This window comes from Seriola aureovittata, chromosome 1, assembly GCF_021018895.1.
Source record: "Seriola aureovittata isolate HTS-2021-v1 ecotype China chromosome 1, ASM2101889v1, whole genome shotgun sequence".
Lineage (NCBI taxonomy): Eukaryota > Metazoa > Chordata > Actinopteri > Carangiformes > Carangidae > Seriola > Seriola aureovittata.
This window is the reverse complement of record NC_079364.1, coordinates 9,563,517-9,585,110: the sequence shown is the minus strand read 5'-3', so window position 1 is coordinate 9,585,110 and position 21,594 is coordinate 9,563,517. Positions and strand designations below refer to the sequence as shown.

Below are 21,594 nucleotides of genomic sequence, written 5' to 3'. Positions count from 1 at the left end.
GATAGTTCAGCTTTATTACTCTGGCTGTATGTTTGGGGTCGTTGTCATGCTACATTTTGAATATGGGGCCGATTAGATGTCTCTTTGATGGTACTGTGTAATTGATAAGAATCTAAACATCCAAAGTGCCTAAAACTATTGCAAAATACTGCATGTCCCCAAGGTCGAGAATGAGTCTCCATGCTTAAACAAAGAAATGCTTTTCTGAGTTTGATGCAGAAGATCTTGATTGGTCCGCACAGAGCCCTGACCTCAACCCAATTACACAGTAGGGATGAACTGGATAGCCGACCGTGAGCCAGGCCAATTCGCGCCAAATGATTATAGGTCATAGGAGCTGAATAGGAGTTCTGATGTCCCCATACTTTTGACCATGTAGTTATGCATGAATATTCATGGTTGGACTTGGATGTGTCGGGACGACTGAAAGGGTCTTGTTACAATTGAATTGATAGAGAAAGGTTGGGGGACTGAGAGGTTTGTCAACTTATTTGTGTGTGTGATTGTGAGTATTTGAGTGGTAAACTACCCAAACCCCCAGCCTGTACACACATGCACACCTGTACACGCTTTGCTTTTCTCTGACGCACACACAGACACACAAAACCCTTTTGCACTCTTCCTGAGGACAATAGCTGTGCAGTGAGGTGAGACTGCAAGAGGAAAAGCATTTATCCTAGTGGAGTAGTGCTGATGACCCTCCCTGCTGGCTCTCTCTTGCTCTCTTTCTCCCTCTGGGCTAAAACAGGAAGCTTTTGTGTTGCCTGGACAGAGTCATAGTGGGGTGGGGGAGTGAGGTGGGGGAAGGGGGCACCAGCAGGCGGACTGCTGTCACACCACACACAGCTTTTTCAGGGCACAGGCTGTACTTTTGACATGTGTCTACTGACATTACCCATGATGCCGCCCCTCCTCCCCCTCTCCCCTGGCGAGGGTTGTCTCCTCGCCTCACAGGGGTAATGGCGTGTGAGACAGGTCGAGAGAGGGAGAGGGAATATGCTGTGTATGTGTGACAGAGAGAAACTCAGACTGAGAAACAGGGTAGGAGGAGCTTCTGCAGGTCTAGAAATTACCAGTTTGCCTGTTTGCTGTGGCAAATTCAAATGAGGTTTAGTGTTTACATTTGTGTTTACAATTGTACTAATGCCAAGATCTCTCTAAGAATCAGTATGTCTGTCTGTGTGAACACATAAGGCTCATTTCCCTTCATATCTCTACAGCATCTTAAAATAATTAAAGGGAAATAACAGTCACTGTATAACTTGAGAGCTGTTTGTGCATTTTCTGCTATATGTCATGTCCACATCACACTTGCAAGCTTCGATGTTGTCGGACAACTGACAACGGAGAGTTTTATGATTCCAGAGCTGGTGGTGTGAGGGTCCGTATAACACTTAATGCAAAGTTTTGTTTTATTACCTTGAAAAATATCTTCAAGTTGAAAACTTGTAATCACATTCATTTTGATATTACATGAACATAGTATCACTGAAGCACTTTTTTGGTGCGTGACTCTGCTTAGGTTGTGCCCTGTCATTGATTCTGATTATCACAGGCAGTAACTTAAGGCATCGCAAAGTAGTGGAGAGTTTCGAGTTTGTTGACCTGAGGATTGCGCGCCTCCGTTTTGCAAGTATATCTGTTGGCTAATTGGGCTGTCATCGCAGCATGAGCTTTGGTGGTTTACAGGAGTATTTAACAAATGGGATGAAGGTTAATAACTCTGAGGACACAGCATGAATCTTGGCTGCAAAACTTGCTTGGGTGCAAGCTGCTGCCCAAAGTGAAGGTATTTCAATGTCTTAGGGGTTTTGAGTGAGTCCAAGATGGAGGATGATATGGACCGGCAGACTGGTATGGTGTCAGCAGTAATGAAGGAGTTAATCTTGACCCTTACCTGTGGTCAAGATGGTCATTAAAACAACAACATCTCTGGACATCAGAGATCAGTGCTTCTCTTGTGTGTTAAAAGAAGCCAGCTGATGTTATTCAGGCATCTGATCAGGATGTCTCGTTGTCTCCCTGTGGACGTATTCGGGGCATGTTTAACATGTCTGTGCCAGAGCTTACATGTGCTTTTGTGTGCATGTGTAGACTAACACACCTTTCAGTCAAGGGAGATCTCCAAGCAAATGCTCAGAATTAATACTTAATCTGGTTAGTCTTATTTGATGAAAGAACTTTATTTTTAGAAGCTTTAGTCCCAACTGTGTTTTCCATAGCTCATCACTCCTATGTAGCTATAATTAGTGGTGGAAATCACGGATCCCTTTGTTGATTCGTTTCACTTTGTTCAGCTCAAAGATTTGCAGTCACTGACTGTGTAGTTTGTTCTTTTCTTAAGCTAAACGGTAACATCACCACTCAAATGCACTTCAGTATGAACAACAGTAAGTGGATGTATCACAGTTTACATGGCTGTGACCTTCAGTGCTGATTCTGACTGCCTTCAGTTCAGTAGTACTTTCTGTAGTCCAAGCTGTCACGTTCAGTTCAGTACAAAACTAGCCTATACAAGCACTGCACACAAGGTTAACATCTCAGCAGCTTATTATTTGTGACAGAGTTATTAGATTATGATTGTTTCTGTGGCTTTCACTGTCAGCTTAGCTGAAAACGGCCTTCCAGTGAGGAGCTCCACCGCTAAGAGCTGCTGTTCTGGCAGTGACAAAGGTGATCCAGTATAGTCAATTCACTTTGAATTTTTTGACAGAGAGTTGGACTAGCTACAGTGTTTTTGTGTCTGAGTGTTCTCTCTCTTGCTGATCAGTTTGGTTTTCATTCATGAGTAAACACATTGGTGTATTGCGACATGTGTCATTGTGCAGTGCCAGTGCTCATTTAAACTGTTGACTCATGCAGCTGTTCATTTAGCTGTTGAATATTGTCGGTGTGGAAAACCAAGGAAGATATTTTCTAATAATGCATACCATGTGTTCCTGGGTAGCTCTTGTTCATAGATGTTTTCATCAACGATTGGAGGAAAAGATTTCAACCAAAAGAGAAAATACAGATAAACATGCCAACCCGTCCATACATTACAAAACATTCCAGCATTAATCATCAGTGACAGAATGGGCTGATTATATGATTACTTTCACGGATTAAATCCAATTTTCAAAATGGTATTATGTTCAGTCTGGTGTTTTGAATTCCTGTTGGGTAGATTCTTCTTCCTCTGCTCTGCTGCCACTGACTGCCACACTGAATGGGCAGTTCCCCTTTTGCCTCTCGCTTTGCAGAAAGCCCATAGAAATCCCAGGAAAAGGCTCACACTCATTTGCCTGTCACATTAACTTGGCACCTCACTTTCTTCTGGCCCTTTAGCCACTGTGCACCACCCAAACAAATGACCTGTTCATACAGCACAAAGCCCCCTCCCTCCCTGTCAGCCTTCCGGCTTCATTTCACTCCTTCCTCTTTGCAATGACCTCTTCTAACCTTCCCTTCCACTTTTTTCTGCTTTCTTTTAAAAGTTAGTTGCTTTACTTTATTAGTTAAATTAAAATTGATTAGTTATGTTGTATAAGTATATTATGTATAAGTTTTATTAGAAGGAACTTGCTTCTCCAGTGCAATCACTCGCTGTGGCTCTGGTTTTTCAACAGTCAACAAATCCCATCCATGTCAAACATAAGCAAAGTAACAAAGTGTTTAATATAAAACATCTGATGTACATCTAAATAATAACAAGACAACAGTAAAAGATTTAAGCAACATTACCACACACGTTTGCAAAAATACAACAATACATTTTTAAAAGATTTGAAAACTAATGCGCACTATTCTAGTTTTAAAAAAAGTAGTATATGCATTCAAGGTACAGGTGCAAAGTAAAAACATGCAAAAATTAACAGACATATCTGTTCTACTGAAAAACACCGTCAGGTGAGTCTGTCAACTCGACTGTTGATATTTGGTGTGTAACAGTTGCAGGGTCAGACTACAGTTGAAATACAAGATACATAGCGGCTACAAAGACATATTTACCCACTTCCAGGTGATGCAAGTAAAGCAGTGATTAACAGGTTTACTGTGTGAATGACTGACATGTTACACAAATGTTCACAAAGTAGACACACACTATCATGTACACTAAAATCACATGCACACACACCATTCAGCAGCTACTTCCATTTGGAGAAATGATCGGTGCAGGGCAGACTGAGGATGCAAATTCACAGGTTAATTGTCAGTGGATTTCTCAGCAACCCTTTTACAATATACTGTGTCAATATGAACTAGAATTACCGTCTCGAGGTTATATGTCTCTCAACCTGTCAAGTTGTAGTTTACATCCATGTCTGTCCAGACTATATTCAGACAGCCTGGTATGGTTATGGTCAAAAATGTGTTTTGTGAGGTCACGGTGACCTATGACCCCAGAAAATTCTAATCAGTTCATCCTTGAGTCCAAGTGAACATTCACAGCAATTTTGACAAAATTCCCTCAAACATAATGCCTCTGCCCCCGTCTGTCGCAGACATAAAAGTACTGCTTCATGGAGCTTAGTTTAGGTTGGATGGGGATGGAATGGAAACCATCACATGATTATGTGACATTCACAGTTATTCATCTGTGTTTTGGTAAACTCTTAATGCTGTGTTTTACTGTACTCTCTCTGAGTTTGCTGTGTGATCCTAATTATCTCTGAGGACCTCCTCATTACAGCTCCATTTGATGGAGGAGGAAGGAAGGAAGTTCATAATCATGTTCAATTAGTGCTCCTCCACATTTTATCAGAGCCCTTCCACTGTGCTAATGACATATTTGTACCAATTATTTGCCTTGCTGAGCTTGTTAACCCTCGTGTTCACCTTGGCAGTTAAAGCGATTGCTGTGAAGAGTTCAAACAAATAAAAGAAAGAATGAGACATTTTCTTCCTCTTTTTTTCCCCCCAACCCCTCAGTAAGGAGGGAGGTTGATAGAGGAGTCGATTGATCCTCTATTCTGATGTCAGGGTTTATTTTGTGCGCTTTATGCTTCCTGATTTTGAACTCTAAAATCCTGTCTGCCATGATATTAAAGGAATACTTCAACATTTTGGAGAAAAAACTATGACAAAAATGAACAAAAAGATATACATGTTAATTAGTTAGGTTAATGGTGCTGGTAGGTGAATTAAGTTTTTTTTTGTTTTTTTTGTTTTTTTTTTTGTTTTTTTTTTTTTTAAATTTTATACAGAGCCAGGCCAGCTTTATTTCCCTGTGTGTAGTCTTCATACTGACCCAAAGTAACCGCCTGCTGGCTGTTGCTACATATTTGACCCACAGGCATGAGAACGATATCAATCATCTGATCTACCTCTCAGCAGGAAAACAAATAAGGATACTTCCCTAAATGTTGAACTATTCCTTTACGTGGTATCCCAATGTTCTGTTTCATTTGAACACATTAAACTGCAAAACAAAATTACATTATGAAAGCAATCAATTGTACAAATAAATGTGTCCTTGAAAATAGATTAAGATTTACATTAAGTTATTTCTTAAGAAACACAGTGGGTGGGGTTGTAGGAGGATTCACAATAGGAGATTCAAATAGAGTTGTATCAACACTTCCCTGACATGACAAAAAATTGTAAATGAGAAGCATCACAAAAGGGTTGTATTAATTGTAGATCCCTCGGATTGCGTTATCATGTGTGGTTACTCTGTTACTCTGGCCACTCCCTGTATATCAGCTCTATAGTGACATACTTGATATTCTGTATACAGGCAGGGTACTGTTCCTGCTGCAGGAGAGCCTCCTTCACTGTTTTCTGAAATCACTTCAAATCAAACTCCTCCCACACAAAAAATTTTAAAAATCCAGTGTAAGTATTGTTTTCATCAGTCTGTGTGATCAAAGATCAAGGGAAATGCTTTTATAACAGTAAAAGCATTGAATTATACATAAGAATCTGAAAACACACACACACACACACACACACACACACACACACACACACACACAAAGCCCTCCTCTAATTTGAGCCACTGATCCTGAGTGGGCTCTTGTGTCTAGCAGAGACTGATGAAAGCGTCTCATCTTTAGGACAGGTCAGAAGATGGAGCGTGGCCTGAATGCTATCAAAGAGACCCAAATGACCTCTGGCAGGTGAAGCACCAGCACTATTTGCCTCTACACAAGCTCCCTTTAATCTCCGCCTGCTCTCCACAAGCACTTGGTTATCCAATGAGTGAGAGAAAAAGGAGAGAGCTTCTCATTTTTTATTTGTTCCTCTTTTAGAAAAAAAAAAAAAAAATGCAGTCAGACAATTGTCTTCGTTTTTCTTCGGGCCACTTGGTTCAGCCCAATAGATGTGCTTATAGGATCTGCCACTGCAGAGGAACAGATGTGTAGAGGGAAACACAGAAAAGAAAGATGTGGAGGGGTGTAACTGCTGAAAATGGGATTGAGAAAAGGAGACAGTGGAAGTGGAAGATGAAAACATAAAAGGCTGTCTTGGTGAGAAAAGAGAGCTGGAAAATGAGAGAAAGGGCTCATCATTTTGCTCTCATGGTGCTATAAAAGAGAGATGAAATCAGAAGGCTGTCAGGTAAAGGAGAGTAAAACCTTTGCCTCCCTGCTGAAATGGACCGAGGAGAGAAATGGAGAGGTAGAGTGCACCGCATCACTTCTCCTTCACAGCAAAAGCTCTAGACTGTCAAGAGAACAAAAACAACTTGCATGAGGATTTTATAGGCCTTTCAAAGTGGTTAGAAGCCTTTACTTGTGCACAGTCAGCTTTTAGCCAAGATTGAGGAAAATGTTTTTATGAACTGGTTGAAATGGCTCCTAAATGGAAATGATTTGGTAACATATCCAAATTTATAACAATAGCACAACAAAGAGAAAACAAAAAAATATCTTGTCATGAGTGTATTCTCCTTCTACAGCACTGTGCAAAGGTTGTAGGCACTAAAAGTAAAGGGAGGTTGCTTTCTAATATAGTGCCATGGGTAGTTTTTATTGATCAATTAACTTCATTTTAAATGAAGTAAACAGAAAAAAAAACAAATTAAATCAATATTTGGAGTGACCACCTGTTCCCTTTTAAAACCAGGGTTGCCATCACACAGTTTGTTAAGATACTTGGTAGGTTGAGATAGAGAATTTACCATAGTTCTACTGTGGGTTTAGGGTGTCTCAGTGTCCTCTAACTCTTCATGTAATCCCAGACTGATAAAGTTGAGATCCACATCTGTTGGGGCCAGACCATCTGTTGCAAGAGTCTTTGTTCTTCTTGTCTCTGAAGATGACTGTGGCTGTGTGTTTGGGGTCATTGTCATGCTGCTGAATAAATTTTGAACCAATCAGATGCCTTCCTGATGGTATTGCATGACGGATAAGAATCTAAACATCTAAAGTGGCTCAAACCTTTGCCCAGTACTGTAGATGTCAACATAAAGTAACTAATCAAAGCACAGGAAGATGGACATGTAATTGAAATCACCCTGTATACACTTGGTTTTAATACTTCACTGGATACAGTGAACTCTTTCTCTTCTGCAGCAATCTATTGTGGTGTACCTCAAGGTTGCATTTTAGGCCCCGTTTATTTGCATTTTACAGTGTATGCTTCCTCTTGGGTCTGTTTTTAGAAATTATAATATCCCTTATCATTGCTATGTTGATTTTTATATGTGCTCTATAATAAATTGACTTGACCTTTGTTGAATATGTTGGGCAAATTTTACACTCAAATATAATATTGGTTAAATATTTCAGAAACTGCAAGTCAAGGGACAGCGTGCTCACTTTATCTCTGCATCCTTGTATTTCTCTTTATTTAACCAAACCACAATCTTTCCTCAGCCAGAGTGTTTAAGATGCCTAAACTGAACCACAAAGGATCCACAGAACACAAATCCCATTTTCTGTCAAAGGCCATAATCTACCCTCACTACCTCCTGTGACTTACAGTAGCAGCATACAACTGCAGTCATGTTTCCTCCAAAACAAACAAAATCAAGCAAAATCATTTAGTCATTTATAAACATAGACTCTAGTAGACAGGGTTACATAAGGACAACTGCTGCTCCTCAAGCTGGTACAATTAATGTTAAAGTGTCTGAACAAATTATGTACATGTATGCATGCATAACTCAGCCATATGCACAGAGCCTCCAGCCCACACAGTTAGGTGAAATGCGTGGCAAAGAAATTACCCCATATTGCATCCCTAACCACGCTGTCTCCCTCTCTCTCACATACACAGTCAGAAATCACAGCCTTACAGCCAGCACCCCCACAAAAGTGAAAATGAATGCACTCACCACCTGTGGTGGGAGCAGAACAAGAGAGTGGGAAAGGACGTGGGAGAGGAAGAAAGAGAGCAGGGAAGGAAAAGACATGGCAACTGTTCAGGGCGGTGAGTCAGGAAAACAGGATTCAAAGACACTGACATTAATAGCATATATCATGAGTAATTGTATGGAAGCCTGTCCTTGACAAAATACATAACAGAAAAACTCAAACGTTTCAATTTGGTAATCATATGCTGATTGTTATTGGCATGATATTCATTTGAGAGAAATTTTATCCACAAATCTTGTTCCACAATCATCGCTGCGCATTAAGCCACAAATTCCCAAAGTAGTTTGTCTTTTTCTAAGTTGTGTGTGGGAGTGTGTGAAATATGAGTGCGACTGAATGTGTCTGTGCTGTTTCTGTGATTCAAGTGAAGCAACAGAGTAGCCACTTGGTATGTCTATGCGTGTGTGTTTGTGTGTGTGGTTTGGCAAGCCACTCTGATCCTGAGCTGTGTCTCATCCCTCCCACCATTACTGCTGTCAGCAGGCCTGAAACCACAAACCATCCCGTCTGGAAACAAAGCCATTAACTCACTACAAGCGTCTCTGTCTCTCTCACACCTTTTACTTCACTTTAGATCTCCTCTCTCTCTGTCACACTTGACTTACTTCATATCAGTGTGTGCAGTGACAAATAAATTAGAAGTCTGTGTGTCACAACCATGACATATAACTGTTCCCATTGCCAAAAATGACACCTACAGTAAAATTTTGGAGAATATTTACACTAGTAGATAAATGAGAAGTCTCTTGAGGCACTGCTATGACCTGCACGGCCACTGTCACATTACCAATAAGCTACCTTTTGGTCGCCTGCGAGACCAAACTGCCCGTGTGGGAAGAAAGGCTTTGATATGACTGCAAAGGACCTGCAGGAAGGTTTAGTTGATGCAGGAGAGTCTGTTTGCTGCAGAGGTTTTATTTTTCCCTTCAAAAACTAAAAACTTCATTTAAGGGTTTATTCAGATTGCAATATGTTACCGTCTTGTTGGGGGCCATGCAGCGAAACTTCGTGGTTACCTATTGTGTTTGTACCTTTTCTTTTTTATCATCATAATGTTCTTCTGCCATGGGAGTCTCGAGTCTCTGGCAGCCCCTGAAATTGTATGGTAAAAAGTTTTGAAGTTTGGCACACTGATTGGGGAAACTCTCATGATGCTTTTCTCTGAATTCCATGTCACTGCCCCAAGTGCTTTAGCGCCACCAACAGGTAAAAGTTCATATGCCCGATTTTGAAAATCATAGCATAGTATGGTAAGGCATGAAAAACTCATATTATAGTAAGGCATAAAGAGTCATAAAATAAAAAATAAATAAATTTTACTTGGCTTAATTTGACTCAGTATAGTGAGGCATAAAAATGTTAAAAAAAAACAACATACAAAAAAGTCTACTATACTTGGTATAGTATGGCATAAAAACATCACAGTATAGTAAGGCATAAAAGTGTCAAGAAACACAGTAAGGCTTGAAAATGTCTACAAAAAAAATTAAGTAAAGTAAGGCATAAAAATTGAAGAAAACTACATACTACAGTGAGGCATAAAAAGTCAAAAAACATCATAATAAAGTAAGGCATAAAAAGTCATAAAAACAACACAGTATAGTAAGGCATAAAAAGATATAAAAAACATCATAATATAATAAAGCATAAAAAGTCATAGTAAGGCATAAAAAGTACTAAAAAATTCATACTAAAATAAGGCATAACAAAAGTCATACTATGGTAAGGTATAAAAAGTCATGGTATCATAAGGCATAAAAAGACACAAAAACGTATTACCATAGTAAGGCATAAAGTCCTAAAAACATCGTACTATAATAAGGCATAAACGGTCATAGTACAGTAAGGCAGAAAAAGATATTAAAAAAATCATAGTATAATAAGTCATAAAAAGTCAACTATGGTAAGGCATAAAAAGACATAAAAACATCATATAGTAAGACATAAAAAGTCATTAGAACATCATACTATAATAAGGCATTAAAGTTATAGTATAGTAAGGCATCAAAAATCATAGTATAAGTCATTAAAATTTATCAATGTCATAGTACAGTAAGGAAACAAAAAAGCATAGTATAATGAGGCATAAAAGGTCATAGTAGAGCAAGGCATAAAAAGTCCCAAAAACATCATACTGTAATAAGGCATACAAAGTCATAAAAACATCATAGTATAGTCAGGCATAAAAAGTCATAATATAGAAAGGCATGAGGTATAAAAAAGCAATAGTATAGAAAGGCATAAAAAGTCATAGTATGGTGAGGCATAAAAGTCATAAAAACATAATTTAAAAGTAAGGCATGAAAAGTGAAAAAAAGATCATAGTATAATGAGGCATAAAAAGTCATAGTATGGAAAGGCATAAAAAGTCATAGTATAGTAAGGCATAAAAAGTCATAAAAACATCGTTGTATAATAAAGCAGAAAAAGTCATAGTATAATAAGGCATAAAAAGTCATAGTATAGTATGGCATAAAAAGTCATAAAAACATCATAGTATAATAAAGCAGAAAAAGTCATAGTATAGAAAGGCATAAAAAGTCATAGTATAGTATGGCATAAAAAATTCATAAAAACATCATAGTATAATAAGGCATAAAAAGCCATAGTATAATAAGGCATAAAAAGTCATAGTATTGAAAGGCATAAAAAGTCCCCAAAACATCATACTATAATAAAGCATAAAATGCCCCAAAAACATCATAATATAATAAGGCATAAAAAGTCATAGTATAATAAGGCATGAAAAGTCATAGTATAGAAAGGCATAAAAAGCCATAAAAACATCATAGTATAATATGGCATAAAAAGCCGTAGTATAGTAAGTCATAAAAACATCATAGTATAGTAAGGCATAAAGAATCCCCAAAATATCATACTATAATAAGGCAGAAAAATTCATAGTATAGTAAAGCATAAAAAGTGATTAAAACATCATAGTATGATGAGGCATAAAAAGCCATAGTATAGTAAGACATGAAAAGTCATAAAAACATCACAGTATAATAAAGCATTAAAAGTCAGAAAAACATCGTACTATAGTAAGGCATAAAAAGTCATAAAATGATCATAGTATAATAAGGCATAAAGAGTCATAAAAACATCATACTTTAATAAGGCATGAAAAATCATAAAAAGATCATAGTATAGTAAGGCATAAAAAGTCATAGTATAGTAAGGCATAAAAAGTCATAAAAACATCATACTTTAATAAGGCATAAAAAATCCCAAAAATATAATACTATAATAAGGCAGAAAAAGTCATAATACAGTAAAGCATAAAAAGTCATTAAAACATCATAGTATAATAAGGCAGAAAAAGTCTTAAAAACATCATAGTATGATAAGGCATAAAAAGCCATAGTATAGTAAGTCATAAAAACATCATAGTATAGTAAGGCATAAAGAATCCCCAAAATATCATACTATAATAAGGCAGAAAAAGTCATAGTATAGTAAAGCATAAAAAGTCATTAAAACATCATAGTATGATAAGGCATAAAAAGCCATAGTATAGTAAGACATGAAAAGTCATAAAAACATCACAGTATAATAAAGCATTAAAAGTCAGAAAAACATCGTACTATAGTAAGGCATAAAAAGTCATAAAATGATCATAGTATAATAAGGCATAAAGAGTCATAAAAACATCATACTTTAATAAGGCATAAAAAATCATAAAAAGATCATAGTATAGTAAGGCATAAAAAGTCATGGTATAATAAGGCATAAAAAGTCCCAAAAACATAATACTATAATAAGGCATACAAAAGTCATAGTATAGTAAAGCATAAAAAGTCATTAAAACATCATAGTATGATAAGGCATAAAAAGCCATAGTATAGTAAGGCATAAAAAGTCACAAAAACATCACAGTATAACAACGCATAAAAAGTCATAAAACGATCATAGTATAATGAGGCATAAAAAGTCATAAATACATCATACTTTAATAAGGCATAAAAAATCATGACAACATCATACTTTAATAAGGCATAAAAAGTCATAGTATAATAAGGCATAAAAAATCATGAAAACAACATACTTTAATAAGGCATAAAAAGTCATAGTATAATGAGGCATAAAAAGTCCCAAAAACATAATACTATAATAAGGCATACAAAAGTCATAGTATAGTAAAGCATAAAAAGTCATTAAAACATCATAGTATGATAAGGCATAAAAAGCCATAGTATAGTAAGGCATAAAAAGTCACAAAAACATCACAGTATAACAACGCATAAAAACGTCATAAAACGATCATAGTATAATGAGGCATAAAAAGTCATAAAAACATCATACTTTAATAAGGCATAAAAAATCATGAAAACATCATACTTTAATAAAGCATAAAAAGTCATAATATAATAAGACATAAAAAGTACCAAAAACATAATACTATAATAAGGCATACAAAAGTCATAGTATAGTAAGGCATAAAAAGTCATAAAAACATCATAGTATAATAAAGCATTTAAAGATCATAGTATAGTAAGGCATAAAAAATCCTAAAAAGATCATTGTATAGTAAGGCATAAAAAGTCATAAAAACATCATAGTGTAATAAGGCATAAAAAGTCATAATATAATCACGCATGAAAAGTCATAGTATAGAAAGGCAAAAAAAGCCATAGTATAGTAAGGTATAAAACGTCACAAAGACATTGTAGTATAATAAGGCATAAAAAGTCATAAAAACATCATACTTTAATAAGTCATAAAAAGTCATAAAAACATCATAGTATAGTAAGGCATAATAAGTCATAGTATAATAAGGCATAAAAAGTCATAGTATAGTAAGGCATAAAAAGTCATTATCGTAAGGCATAAAAAGTAATGAAAACGTCATACCTCAATAAGGCATAAAAAGTCCCAAAAACATCATACTATAATAATGCATACAAAAGTCATAAAAACATCATAGTATAATAAGGCATAAAAAGTCATAAAACGATCATAGTATAGTAAGGCATAAAAAGCCATAGTATAGTAAGGCATAAAAAGTCATAAAAACAACATACTTTAATAAGACATAAAAAATCATAAAAAGATCATGGTATTGAAAGGCATAAAAAGCCATAGTATAGTAAGGCATAAAAGGTCATAAAAACGTCATAGTACAGTAAGGTATAAAACGTCACAAAGACATTGTAGTATAATAAGGCATAAAAAGTCATAAAAACATCATACTTTAATAAGTCATAAAAAGTCATAAAAACATCATAGTATAGTAAGGCATAATAAGTCATAGTATAATAAGGCATAAAAAGTCATAGTATAGTAAGGCATAAAAAGTCATTATCGTAAGGCATAAAAAGTAATGAAAACGTCATACCTCAATAAGGCATAAAAAGTCCCAAAAACATCATACTATAATAATGCATACAAAAGTCATAAAAACATCATAGTATAATAAGGCATAAAAAGTCATAAAACGATCATAGTATAGTAAGGCATAAAAAGCCATAGTATAGTAAGGCATAAAAAGTCATAAAAACAACATACTTTAATAAGACATAAAAAATCATAAAAAGATCATAGTATTGAAAGGCATAAAAAGCCATAGTATAGTAAGGCATAAAAGGTCATAAAAACGTCATAGTACAGTAAGGCATAAAAAGTCATACTATAGTATGGCATAAAAACGTCATAGTATAGTGATGCATAAAAAGTCATAAAAACGTCATAGTATAGTAAGGCATGAAAATTCGTAAAAACGTCATAGTATAGTAAGGCATAAAAAGTCATAAAATCATCATAGTATAGTAAGGCTGAAAAGGCATAAAAATATCCTATGATACTAAGGCATAAAAAGTCATAAAAAACGTCATAGTATAGTAAGGCATAAAAAGTCATAAAAACGTCGTAGTATAGTACGGCATGAAAATTCCTAAAAACCTCATAGTATAGTAAGGCATGAAAATTCCTAAAAACGTCATAGTATAGTAAGGCATAAAAAATCATAAAAACGTCATAGTATAGTAAGGCATAAAAAGTCACAGTATAGTGAGGGATAAAAACATCATAGTATAGTGAGGCATAAAAACGTCATAAAAACGTCATAGTATAGAAAGGCTGAAAAGGCATAAAAATGTCATATGATACTAAGGCGTAAAAAATCATGGTATAGTAAGGCATAAAAACGTCATTGTATAGTAAGGCATAAAAAGTCACAGTATAGTAAGGGATAAAAATATCATAGTTTAGTAAGGCATAAAAACGTCATAGTATAGTGAGGCATAAAAAGTCACAGTATAGTAAGGGATAAAAATATCATAGTTTAGTAAGGCATAAAAAGGCATAAAAACGTCATAGTACAGTAAGGGATGAAAAGTCATAGTATGGTAAGGCATTAAAACGTCATAGTAAAGTAAGGCATAAAAAGTCATAAAAATATCATATTATAGTAAGGCATAAAAAGTAATAAAAACATCATAGTATAGTAAGGCTGAAAAGGCATAAAAATGTCATATGATACTAACGCATAAAAAGTCATGGTATAGTGAGGCATAAAACGTCATAGTACAGTAAGGCATAAAAATTCGTAAAAACGTCATAGTATAGTAAGGCATAAAAAATCAGAAAAACGTCATACTATAGTAAGGCATAAAAAGTCATAGTATAGTAAGGCATAAAAAGTCATAAAAATGTCATATTATACTAAGGCATAACAAGTCATATGAACTACATATTATAGTAAGGCATAAAACGTCATAGTATAGTAAGGCATAATAATTCATAGTATAATAAGGCATAAAAAGTCATAGTATAGTAAGGCATAATAATTCATAGTATAATAAGGCATAAAAAGTCATAGTATAGTAAGGCATAAAAAGTCATAGTATCGTAAGGCATAATAAGTCATAAAAACGTCATGCCTCAATAAGGCATAAAAAGTCCCAAAAACATCATACTATAATAAGGCATAAAAAGTCATAAAACCATCATAGTATAGTAAGGCATAAAAAGTCATAAAACGAGCATAGTATAATAAGGCATAAAAAGCCATTGTATATTAAGCCATAAAAAGTCATAGTATAGTAAGGCATAAAAAGTCCCAAAAATATCATACTATAATAATGCATAAAAAGGCATAAAAACATCATAGTATAATAAGGCAGAAAAAGGCATAAAAACGTCATACCTCAATAAGGCATAAAAAGTCCCAAAAACATCATACTATAATAAGGCATACAAAAGTCATAAAAACATCATAGTATAATAAGGCATAAAAAGTCATAAAACCATCATAGTATAATAAGGCATAAAAAGTCATAAAACCATCATAGTATAATAAGGCCTAAAAAGCCATTGTATAGTAAGGCATAAAAAGCCATAGTATAGTAAGGCATAAAAAGTCATAAAAACATCATACTTTAATAAGGCATACAAAAGTCATAGTATAGTAAGGCATAAAAAGTCATAAAAACATCATACTTTAATAAGGCATAAAAAGTCTTAAAAACATCATAGTATAATAAGGCATAAAAAGCCATAGTATAGTAAGGCATAAAAAGTCATAAAAACATCACAGTATAATAACGCATAAAAAGTCATAAAAACATCATAGTATAGTAAGGCATAAAAATCATAAAAAGTCATAATATAATAAGGCATAAAAAGTCCCAAAAACATAATACTATAATAAGGCATACAAAAGTCATAGTATAGTAAGGCATAAAAACATCATACTTTAATAAGGCATAAAAAGTCTTAAAAACATCATAGTATAATAAGGCATAAAAAGCCATAGTATAGTAAGGCATAAAAAGTCATAAAAACATCACACTATAATAACGCATAAAAAGTCATAAAAACATCATAGTATAGTAAGGCATAAAAATCATAAAAAGATCATAGTATAGTAAAGCATAAAAAGTCATAAAAACATACTTTAATAAGGCATAAAAAATCATGAAAACATCATACTTTAATAAGGCATAAAAAGTCATAAAAACATCATACTTTAATAAGTCATAAAAAGTCATAAAAACATCATAGTATAGTAAGGCATAATAAGTCATAGTATAATAAGGCATAAAAAGTCATAGTATAGTAAGGCATAAAAAGTCATTATCGTAAGGCATAAAAAGTCATAAAAACGTCATACCTCAATAAGGCATAAAAAGTCCAAAAAACATCATACTATAATAAGGCATACAAAAGTCATAAAAACATCATAGTATAATAAGGCATAAAAAGCCATAGTATAGTAAGGCATAAAAAGTCATAAAAACAACATACTTTAATAAGAGATAAAAAAATCATAAAAAGTCATACTATAGTATGGCATAAAAACGTCATAGTATAGTGAGGCATAAAAGGTCATAAAAACGTCATAGTACAGTAAGGCTTAAAAATGTCATAGTATAATAAGGCATGAAAAGTCATAATATAGTAAGGCATTAAAACGTCATAAAAATATAGTATAGTAAGGCATAAAAAGTCATAAAAACGTCATAGTATAGTAAGGCTGAAAAGGCATAAAAAGTCATGGTGAAGTAAGGCATAAAAACATCATATTATATTGAAGTATAAAAAGTCATAAAAACGTCATAGTATAGTAAGGCATGAAAATTCCTAAAAACGTCATAGTATAGTAAGGCATAAAAAATCAGAAAAACGTCATTTTATAGTAAGGCATAAAAAGTCATAAAAATATCATAGTATAGTAAGGCATAAAAAGTCATAAAAATATCATAGTATAGTAAGGCATAAAAAGTCATAAAAATGTCATAGTATAGTAAGGCATAAAAAATCAGAAAAACGTCATATTATAGTAAGGTATAAAAAGTCATAGTATAGTAAGGCATAAAAAGTCATAAAAATGTCATACTATACTAAGGCATAACAAGTCATATGAACTACATATTATAGTAAGGCATAAAAAGTCATGGTATAGTAATGCATAAAAAATCATAAAAACGTCATAGTATAATAAGGCATAAAAAGTCATAGTATGGTAAGGCATAAAAAGTCATAGTATCGTAAGGCATAATAAGTCATAAAAACGTCATACCTCAATAAGGCATAAAAAGTCCCAAAAACATCATACTATAATAAGGCATAAAAAGTCATAAAACCATCATAGTATAGTAAGGCATAAAAAGTCATAAAACGATCATAGTATAATAAGGCCTAAAAAGCCATTGTATAGTAAGGCATAAAAAGTCATAAAAACAACATACTTTAATAAGACATAAATCATAAAAAGATCATAGTATTGAAAGGCATAAAAAGCCATAGTATAGTAAGGCATAAAAAGTCATAGTATAGTAAAGCATAAAAATTCATAGTATAATAACGCATAAAAAGTCATAGTATAGAAAGGCAAAAAAAGCCATACAGAAAGGCATAAAAAGCCATAGTATAGTAAGGCATAAAAAGTAATAAAAACAACATACTATAGCAAGGTACAAAAAGTCATAAAAACATCATACTTTAATAAGGCATAAAAAGTCATAAAAACAGCATAGTACTGTAAGGTATAAAAAGTCATCATATAATAAGGCATAAAAAGTCCCAAAAACATCATACTTTAATAAGGCACAAAAAGTCATAGTATAGTAAGGCATAAAAACATCATAGTACAATGAAGCATAAAAAGATCATAGTATAGTAAGGCATAAAACATCACAAAAACATTATAGTATAATAAGGCATAAAAAGTCATAAAAACATCATAGTATAGTAAGGCATAAAAATTCATAGTATAGTAAGGCATAAAAAGTCCCAAAAATATCATACTATAAAAAAACGCATAAAAAGGCATAAAAACATCATAGTATAATAAGGCATAAAAAGTCACAGCATAGTAAGGGATAAAAACATCATAGTATAGTGATGCATAAAAAGTCATAAAATCATCATAGTATAGTAAGGCTGAAAAGGCATAAAAATGTCATATGATACTAAGGCATAAAAAGTCACAGTATAGTAAGGCATGAAAATTTCTAAAAACGTCATAGTATAGTAAGGCATAAAAAATCAGAAAAACGTCATAGTATAGTAAGGCATAAAAAGTCACAGTATAGTAAGGGATAAAAACATCATAGTATAATGAAGCATAAAAAGTCATAAAAACGTCATAGTATAGTAAGGCTGAAAAGGCATAAAAAATCATGGTATATTAAGGCATAAAAACGTCATTGTATAGTAAGGCATAAAAAGTCACAGTATAGTAAGGGATAAAAATATCATAGTTTAGTAAAGCATAAAAAGGCATAAAAACATCATAGTATAGTAAGGCTGAAAAGGCATAAAAATGTCATATGATACTAACGCATAAAAAGTCATGGTATAGTGAGGCATAAAACTTCATAGTATAGTAAGGCATAAAAAGTCATAAAAAACGTCATAGTATAGTAAGGCATAAAAATTCGTAAAAAACGTCATAGTATAGTAAGGCATAAAAAGATCAGAAAAACGTCATATTATAGTAAGGCATAAAAAGTCATAGTATAGTAAGGCATAAAAAGTCATAAAAATGTCATACTATACTAAGGCATAACAAGTCATATGAACTACATATTATAGTAAGGCATAAAAAGTCATGGTATAGTAATGCATAAAAAATCATAAAAATGTCATAGTATAGTAAGGCATAAAAAGGCATAAAAAGTCATAGTATCGTAAGGCATAAAAAGTCATAAAAACGTCATACCTCAATAAGGCATAAAAAGTCCCAAAAACATCATACTATAATAAGGCATACAAAAGTCATAAAAACATCATAGTATAATAAGGCATAAAAAGTCCCAAAAACATCATAGTATAATAAGGCATAAAAAGTCATAAAACCATCATAGTATAGTAAGGCATAAAAAGTCATAAAACGATCATAGTATTGAAAGGCATAAAAAGCCATAGTATAGTAAGGCATAAAAAGTCATAAAAACAACATTCTATAGCAAGGTATAAAAAGTCATAAAAACATCATACTTTAATAAGGCATAAAAAGTCATAAGAACATCATAGTATAGTAAGGCATAAAAAGTCATATTATAATAAGGCATAAAAAGTCCCAAAAACATAATACTATAATAAGGAATACAAAAGTCATAGTATAGTAAGGCATAAAACGTCACAAAAACATTATAGTATAATAAGGCATAAAAACATCATAGTATAGTAAGGCATAAAAAGTCATAGTATAGTAAGGCATAAAAAGTCCCAAAAATATCATAATATAATAACGCATAAAAAGGCATAAAAACATCATAGTATAATAAGGCATAAAAGGTCATAGTATAGAAAGGCATAAAAAGTCATAAAAAGATCATAGTATAGTAAGGTGTAAAGTCCCAAAAACATCATACTATAATAAGGCATAAAAAATCATAAAAACATCATACTTTAATAAGTCATTAAAAGTCATAAAAACATCATAGTATAGTAAGGCATAAAAAGTCATAGTATAGTAAGCATAAAAAGGCATAAAAAATCATAAAAACGTCATAGTATAATAAGGCACACAAAAGTCATAAAAACATCATAGTATAATAAGGCATAAAAAGTCATAAAAACAACATACTTTAATAAGACATTAAAAATCATAAAAAGATCATAGTATAGTAAGGCATAAAAAGTCATAGTATAGAAAAGCAAAAAAAGTCATAAAACCATCATAGTATAATAAGGCACACAAAAGTCATAAAAACATCATAGTATAATAAGGCATAAAAAGCCATAAAAACAACATACTTTAATAAGACATAAAAAATCATAAAAAGATCATAGTATTGAAAGGCATAAAAAGTCACAGTATAGTAAGGGATAAAAACATCATAGTATAATGAAGCATAAAAAGTCATAAAAACGTCATAGTATAGTAAGGCTGAAAAGGCATAAAAATGTCATGATACTAAGGCGTAAAAAATCATGGTATATTAAGGCATAAAAACGTCATTGTATAGTAAGGCATAAAAAGTCACAGTATAGTAAGGGATAAAAATATCATAGTTTAGTAAGGCATAAAAAGGCATAAAAACATCATAGTATAGTAAGGCTGAAAAGGCATAAAAATGTCATATGATACTAACGCATAAAAAGTCATGGTATAGTGAGGCATAAAACTTCATAGTATAGTAAGGCATAAAAAGTCATAAAAAACGTCATAGTATAGTAAGGCATAAAAATTCGTAAAAAACGTCATAGTATAGTAAGGCATAAAAGATCAGAAAAACGTCATATTATAGTAAGGCATAAAAAGTCATAGTATAGTAAGGCATAAAAAGTCATAAAAATGTCATACTATACTAAGGCATAACAAGTCATATGAACTACATATTATAGTAAGGCATAAAAAGTCATGGTATAGTAATGCATAAAAAATCATAAAAATGTCATAGTATAGTAGGGCATAAAAAGTCATAAAAAGTCATAGTATAGTAAGGCATAAAAAATCATAAAAACGTCATACCTCAATAAGGCATAAAAAGTCCCAAAAACATCATACTATAATAAGGCATAAAAAGTCATAAAACGATCATAGTATCATAAGGCATAAAAAGCCATTGTATAGTAAGGCATAAAAAGTCCCAAAAATATCATACTATAATAACGCATAAAAAGGCATAAAAACATCATAGTATAATAAGGCATAAAAAGTCATAGTATCGTAAGGCATAAAAAGTCATAAAAACGTCATACCTCAATAAGGCATAAAAAGTCCCAAAAACATCATACTATAATAAGGCATACAAAAGTCATAAAAACATCATAGTATAATAAGGCATAAAAAGTCCCAAAAACATCATAGTATAATAAGGCATAAAAAGTCATAAAACCATCATAGTATAGTAAGGCATAAAAAGTCATAAAACGATCATAGTATTGAAAGGCATAAAAAGCCATAGTATAGTAAGGCATAAAAAGTCATGAAAACAACATTCTATAGCAAGGTATAAAAAGTCATAAAAACATCATACTTTAATAAGGCATAAAAAGTCATAAAAACATCATAGTATAGTAAGGCATAAAAAGTCATATTATAATAAGGCATAAAAAGTCCCAAAAACATAATACTATAATAAGGAATACAAAAGTCATAGTATAGTAAGGCATAAAAACATCATAGTATAATGAAGCATAAAAAGATCATAGTATAGTAAGGCATAAAACGTCACAAAAACATTATAGTATAATAAGGCATAAAAACATCATAGTATAGTAAGGCATAAAAAGTCATAGTATAGTAAGGCATAAAAAGTCCCAAAAATATCATAATATAATAACGCATAAAAAGGCATAAAAACATCATAGTATAATAAGGCATAAAAGGTCATAGTAT

At 32.9% G+C, this 21,594-nt stretch overlaps 1 long non-coding RNA gene across 1 annotated transcript in view; it reads left to right on the top strand.

Moving 5' to 3' along the window:
- LOC130174379 (uncharacterized) overlaps positions 1 to 21,594 on the top strand; it is a 128,268-nt gene that overhangs the window by 102,211 nt on the left and 4,463 nt on the right. The window contains exon 4 of the long non-coding RNA XR_008828590.1: positions 8,206 to 8,358. This is a non-coding gene — a long non-coding RNA (uncharacterized LOC130174379). The remainder of the gene's footprint in view (positions 1 to 8,205; positions 8,359 to 21,594) is intronic.